The sequence below is a fragment of the Babylonia areolata genome, chromosome 23 (assembly GCF_041734735.1).
Source record: "Babylonia areolata isolate BAREFJ2019XMU chromosome 23, ASM4173473v1, whole genome shotgun sequence".
Classification (NCBI taxonomy): Eukaryota; Metazoa; Mollusca; class Gastropoda; order Neogastropoda; family Buccinidae; genus Babylonia; species Babylonia areolata.
In genome coordinates, this window is record NC_134898.1 from 30,572,873 (window position 1) to 30,580,796 (window position 7,924).

The window sequence follows — 7,924 nt, forward strand, 5'->3', positions numbered from 1 at the left end:
CGAATTAAGATGTTTCAATTGATTTTTTTTGGGGGGGTGGGAGGGAGGGGTGGGGGGTGGGGGGGGTATCCGAAATATGAACATCGAAAAAGATGTTTACCTTGAACAATTCTTTCAGTGAAATGTATGTGTCATATTAATTTTGGAGTGTGAGTAAGTCGGAGAATATTGAGCTTCTGGTGAAATTCAAGTGCCTTGGACAGAATGAACATGTACGGGAATACCACTCCTCCTTGTCCTCATAGGACATCGATCCTTGTCCATGGAGGTTCATTTCTCTTTGCCGAAGGCTGGATGTAAAAAAAACAACAAGAAGAGGCAAGGCCTTCAAAACTCACTTGTGATACACTTAAAAAAAAAAAAAAAATCTAATAGTTAAAATGTGTTCTGTATTTGTTATTATAAAGCTTCAGGTTTAAAAAAAGAAAAGAAAAAAAAGTCCTAAAAAGATTCGGACCCCGCGTGTTCGGGTGAGAAGACTGTCTTACCCATTACACTATCGTGGCTCCTTAACTAACGTTCTAAAATTTAATATTTGAACATGCTTTTTTTTAAAGGGCGATAAACCAATTGCGGCATTCGCAGTGAGAACGCTGTTTAAATCATATTATTCTGGTGTATATTGGGCATTCAAAAAATCTTTAAGGGCAATCAAAAATTCTTTTTTAAGTCCGCGGTGAAGGAGACGTGGCTATCGCCGCAATCACACTGCAACATTTAGCCGTTTTCTCTAGATCTAGATAGATGTACAAGTTTAGTTACACCCACCGGGAATGTAGTACGACACGGTCGATTCAATTTCTCTTTTATGTTCATTCTAGTTTTATAGTTTTAAAGTTGATATGAAAATTGAGTATTTTGTTAAACTAATAACATGTAGAGCCAAGATCAAGTACTTCTAAACGTCGTAAGAAGTGAAAAGGGCTTCATTTTGAGAAAAGTCAAGACTGGAAATTTTTGTGTTTCATCGTGATCAATTCAAGGGTATTAACTCGCATGGTTTACAATTTTTAACTGTGAATTCCGACTGATTCTGTGGATATTTTTATGGCAGTTTGGGGCATAATCCAGTAAGAGATGAGGCGTTCACAAATCTTTCTCTGAATAAATATTTAACGGTCTCCTTCTCCAGCTTTCCATCACATGTTATCGTGCATTGTCCATTGAATTTAGGATTGAACGGGCAGGTCAACAACTTGAAACAAAATGGCGTTGTTGGCATTCGCGAAGAATATGAGCACACGCTTTGAATGTTTATAAATATGTGTATGCAATTGATTTTTGCCCATGACCTTCAGGGCTCAGCCAATAGATCTGTAAAGTCCACTCGTCCTATTGATTTTTAGTATTTTCCGAAAAAGACCACTTGGGCGAATGAACATAGTGAAAGCCCTGTACACTGAGAGTAAAACACACAAGCTTTTTATGCATTGAGTACAATTTCAAAATGCAATGTTTAAGATGAGAAAGATCAGTTTAGAGCAAATTAAGTCCCCAAGCATTAATTACAGATTAATTTCCCTTTTTTACTATCTGCACCAAAACGTTTGCAAACTAAATAAAACTTCCATGCTTAGCAAAAGAAGTTCCTGTTTGAACAAAAATTGATAATAATGACTGCTCTTGTTGTTGTGTCAGAATATCAGATCAAAGTGCCATGTTTAGAGAATACAAAAAATATAAATATAACAGTAAATGCAGTTTGCATATAATTTGCTTCTTTTTAAAAAAAATTTTTTGTGCCCGTCCCAGAGGTGCAATATTGTTTTAAACAAGATGACTGGAAAGAACTGAATTTTTCCTATTTTTATGCCTAATTTGGTGTCAACTGACAAAGTATTTGCAGAGAAAATGTCAATGTTAAAGTTTACCATGGACACACAGACACACACACACACAGACAACAGAACAACGGGTTTAAACATAGACTCACTTTGTTTACACAAGTGAGTCAAAAAAGCATATGCATGCTTATTCCACTTCCCTCATTATCTTTTCTTCTTCGTTCATGGGTTGCAACTCCCACGTTCACTCATATGGACACGAGTGGGCTTTTAAGTGTAAGACAGTTTTTACCCTGCCATGAAGGCAGGCATACTCTGCTTTCTGGGGTGTGCATGCTGGGTATAACTATTATTGTTTCCATAACCCACATAACGCTGACATGGATTACAGGATCTTTAACGTGCGTATTTCATTTTCTGTGTGCGTACGCACACGAAGGGGGTTCCGGCACTAGCAGGTCTGCACATAAAATTATGTTGACCTGATTTGATCGGAAAAATCTCCACCCTTTACCCACCAGGCGCCGTTACCGAGATTCGAACCTGGTGCCCTCGGAATGAAAGTCCAACGCTTTAACCACTCGATCGGCTGTTGCGCCCGTCCACTTCCCTCGTCAAAAAAGGGTTCGTTCGTTCGGTGTTCGGCAAATATGGCAACTGGCGTTGGAAAGTGTGCTGTCGTTGCAAAAAATCAGTGAATTTTCAAAGCAGATGTCGAGGTTCAACGAACGTTATTTCGCATTTTTACTTCATGCCTGCTTTGCAACAGACACGATAAGTGTCAGGAATTTAGGATGCTAAAATAGGGCATTATAAGCTGCGCGTGTGTGTGTGTGTATGTGTGTGTGGCCATCTGACATTAATAAAAAATCACCCTCACCCCTTGCATGTTTCATAAAATCGGCCATATATTCATCACGATATTTATCGTTGTTGGTTACTCTTTTCTTTATTCATTTTTCATCTGATTCATGCCATCTTCAGTAAAGGTTTCCCTTCTGACTTACCAGAGAATGTTTTGGAGATGAGAACCAGATCCCATTTTGCACTGGTAAGACATCAGTTGCACTGCAGCACAGACAGTGTCAACATGTTACAGAACAAATACATTGCTTGACCATTTGGCCAGTTGTTGTTGATCTTGATCATGGGAGAGAGAGGGAGAGAGGTGTGTGCACAAACTGCAGAGGTTGGGAGGAAATGCATGAGCTACCTCCACTTCTATAGTACCTACCCACAAAATCATGTCCACACATGTGGGCAAACTTTCAGAGCCTGGATTGGCCTCACCAGTCACCTCCGAACCCACTGTCACAGATCCTCCCATCTGACACTCAAGCAGTGGTCAACTTCAAATTTGAAGAACGAACAAAAATAAACACAATAATGTGCTCATAACATAAGGGATGTGTTAGTGTGATGTGGTGAGTGGAAGCCTTGAAGCGCCAACAAAACAGAAAACCCAAACACTATTCAGACACAAACACATCATAAAGTTAAGCCAATACTATTTCAAACTTTATTTACAGTCTCTCCCCTCAAAGTTTTAAACATATACACAAATGCTTACATCTCTGGATTGAGCAGAAAATTCAAACAAATTGCATAGTGTCATATTTAAAAAGGAGATATAAAAAAATAAAGCAAAATGTATGAAAAAGTTAAAAGAAATGCATACAAGTAAACAAAGCTCAGTATTTTAACACATGATAAAACCGCTTTTAATATTACACAAATTTGACAGGGGGCAAATGCATGGAGTTTAGAGCAAGAGGACTCAAGTGTAAGTAAAATGCAGGCAGATAACACTGAATAAAAAGTATCTCACAGGGTAAGAAATTATTTTCAGCACTGCTCCAGTTCTGTTTCCGTTATCATCCCCTCCAACACACCCAGTCTCTCATTCTCACTCTCTCAAACACACACATCCTCTCACAAACATGCACTCTTTCTCTCACTCTCTCACACACACACTCTCTTTCTCTCTCTCTCACACACACTGTCTTCCTTACACACACTTGCTTTCTCTCTTTTGTACGCAAACACACACACTCTCTCTCTCATGCACATACACTTCCTCTCTCAAACACAAGCATACATTCTCTCTCTCTCTCTCTCTCTCTCTTTTTCTCTCTCTCTCTCCCTCTCACACACACACACCCATCCACCCACAAAATTTCTCTCCCATTCTCTCACAGAGTTGCACACTCACTTGCACATGCACAAGCGTGAACACACACAAACACACACACACACACACACACACACACACACATCCGCAACACAAACACACACTGCAATTCCAACCCACTTGTTTATCAACATGGCAAGAATGGAAGACTTCTCAAGGCAATGCTCTGCTTGTATCATAACTTGTAAGGCACAGACCCTTGTGTTGTGGAAGACACTGGATAAAACAGCAGAACAGTAACTCTTCTTGCCTACCCCTCTTTGTAATAAAGATGAAAGAGCAATGGTTAAAAACAGAGAGAGAGGGGGGAATACTTAGAACAGGAAAGAGAAAGACAGACAGAATGATGGAGAGACAGGGAAGAGAGAGAGAGAGGGGGGGGGGGGGGAGGAGAGAGAGAGGAGAGAGACAGAGACAGACAGAGGGAGACATAAACAGAGAGAAAGAGACAGAGAAGGAGAACAGAGAATCCATGACATGCACACCTTTACCTTTGTAAGTGTGTAGTGATCACAATTTGAATTTATCCTTATAACAGAAACTAAACAAATCCAAGTACAACAACTACAACATTTAACAAGCAGTTACATTTTTAACATTAAAGCTTCAACTGCAAATAATACAACTAAACTGCAGATATTACCATCAACAATTGTTCTATCTAAATGAACACTGTGTTGAAAGAAATCAGGAAAAGAATTGAAAAAAGAGGGAAAGAAAGAGGGCCAGGCAGAGAGACAGAGAACAAAGAAAAAGGAAAAAAAAACAACAAAAAAATCAAGAGTGGAGACAACACTGATATGGTCAATTCAATGGATTTTCTTATTTTCAAGGATTTATCAAAATAATGGTCAATTAATGGATTTTCTTATTTTCAAGGATTTACCAAAATAGCTATACTTTATTAACTCATACAATTGGAGGCTAACTCAATGGCAGCATAAACATGCACATCCCCCCACCCCACTAACAAAAACAAAATTTCTATTGAATTAAAAAAAGAAAAGAAAAACAAATGTAAAACATGGGAAGTTCCCCTAAAACTCCCTTTTTAAGTACAAAAAAAGTATATATATATATATATATATATATAGAGAGAGAGAGAGAGAGAGAGAGAGAGAGAGAGAGAGAGAGAGAGAGCATATTAAAAAAAAAAAAAGAACAAGAAAAAGATAAATAATTGTTGAATGAACTCTATGGAGTTATTGAGATTTCGTAATGCATTCCATTAAGTATACTTTAATTTGTTATATACTTGCAGAGTCAATGCTGTTTGGTTTGCAGCATTTTTTTTTTTATAAGTAATTGAAAATGATTGTCCTGGAAATTTGTCTTTTTTTTTTCTTTCAATACAAAATAAGTTTTTTTGCCCCTAAATCACTGAATGCTAAATCTCACATGGCCACAACAAATGCAGTCTTGGTAATGATGATTAGCAAAACTGATTTGATCAGTAAAATAACTGGATAAGCAGAGAGGACTCTGCAATGATTACATGTCAGGAAAGCAGTAAAAGTACAGGTGGTTCCATGTTAATACTCCCTACCTTCCAGGGAAACACTTGACAAGTGCTAAGTCGGAAGATGGAAATTGTGGTTTTGTTAGCTTCATACTTTGGGTTCGAGATAAGAGAAACACTGATTAAGTACATTATAGAAATAAACAGTTTACAAAGTACCTGGCAAGTAAATGCAAGCATCATACACACGCTCTGAAACTGATTCAGCAAGATTATGCCTGTGGATGGGAGACAAAACCAACCAGTATGGCCTGCCTTTAGTACATTATTGCAGAAATATGCTTTCGTAAATAGCATCATAATCAAACATAAAAGTACTTGAAAAAGCCCCAAACAAGCACAATATATTATCTACATGTAAGTCTGTGTTCAGCTAGAACAGGTGGTCACACACTCATCAAAATAAGGAAAACAGATTAATCATGTGCGTAGACAATTATGCCAAAGACAAAAATCATTAAGTATCACAATTTATGAAAGGTTTACATACACAGGAAAAATGTACATAAAACTGAAATGTTTTCATACATGCCTGTATTGTATTCCAAGGCAGAAAAGATGACTCTGCTTTGCAGGATCAATAATGATGATCTTACTATCATTCATGTTATCTTCTAAAAAAAAAGTATAAAACAATATGAATGATCGAATACCTAAACCTGCCCTATTACTGCAGTGTTGCATCAAACACTATTTCACAATACAGGTGAAACAAGATGATAGTATTTCATGTTGCCTCTGAACTATTTCAAAATACAGGCAAAACAAGCTGATAACAGTGTGTGCCAAATTTTGGGCCTGGAACAATTCACCAGCAAAGTGCTCTAGAATTCAATCCACTACAGTTTGAACCTTTCCTCATCGAATTCCATGTTCTATACATGTTGGTGATTTGTGTGTATAAGCCATGCACATTCAGCTCTACACACTGATCTCTCATACAAATCTGCTGCAAGTATCATTTGCACATCTGATGGAATCGCAGAAAGTAATGAGTTTCGCCACCAGATCAAACAATGGAAGTCTTCCCTGTGAATTAAACTGAACTGAAATGATTCAAGCCAAATGCAGCTTAACATTTCAGTGTCTGGAATCCTTAGTGACAACTCATGAAGCATTATGAGCACTAATGAACTATATCAAAGACAAGGATGATAGAGACCCAAAACAAACAAACAAAAAATCATTAACAACAACAAAGAACAGAATTTTTAGCAATTTCTGGATTTCCAGGAAGGTTACAGTCCTGTTATGAGCTAATTCTGGAATGAAAAATGGGTTAGTGTATTCATGATTTTTATGTTTGTATTTAAAGATGAATTCTACTCTTTTTTTTAGCCATATGAAAGGCATTGTACATTTTCAGTAACAAATATATTTTTGTATTGGGTATGTACTGGGGGTGGGGGGTTGGGGAGGTGGGGGGCGGGGGTGTATGAGGTGGGATGGTGACAACATCTGATTGGGGTCTCTGCCACCATTATTTGATGTGAAATCCGACTTTGGTTCATGATTGTGGGTAAGACAACGTCTGATGCAGATCATCGCAAGTACGATGATAAACAGATTTCAAAAACTTTGTGTCAATCACACATGGAAAACAGGAACAGAAATCAAACATTAAAACATCAGTTTTAGAGCTGATGTTTTGGTCATTCTGGAATATCTGCCAGACACTTTCGATCTGATCCTGTCCCATACACAGATGTTCTTTACATCAACTACAGATTGACATAAGTTTTACATTTGGGCCAACAGCAAAGTGAGAGCTGTATTATCAGTGGTTTCTCCAGTCAATGGGAAATCATTTACAGGTTAGTCTTTTGTGAAGGACTATGACTCTCAAACTAGGAGGCAAAACTGCACTGGTTCTTAGAGCTGCAGCCTTGTGGGCTAGTTGGCCTTTGGGAACTATCCCAACGCCGACTGTCCTAAAACCCTCATGGCCGAGAGAGTGGGGATGTACCTTGGGCAAGACACTCTCCACTATAATCAAATTCTAGCCCAGATAGTCGGAACAGCAGTTGCCTCCTCTGCTGTTCTGATGGTCATAGTCGGACACGATTGACTATCATATACAACTACATAATAATTTTCACATGTAAGGGGGAGAAGGGGTTAGAGATTACTGATAATGACAGCTAGCCTAGTTTTCTGTTGCATGTGATGCGATGACAGCTAGCCTAGTTTTTTGTTACATGTGATGCGATGGCAGCTGGCCTAGTTTTCTGTTGCATGTGATATGATGGCAGCTGGCCTAGTTTTCTGTTGCATGTGATGTGATGGCAGCTGGCCTAGTTTTCTATTACATGTGATGCGATGACAGCTAGCCTAGTTTTCTGTTACATGTGATGCGATGACAGCTAGCCTAGTTTTCTATTACATGTGATGCGATGACAGCTAGCCTAGTTTTCTATTACATGTGATGCG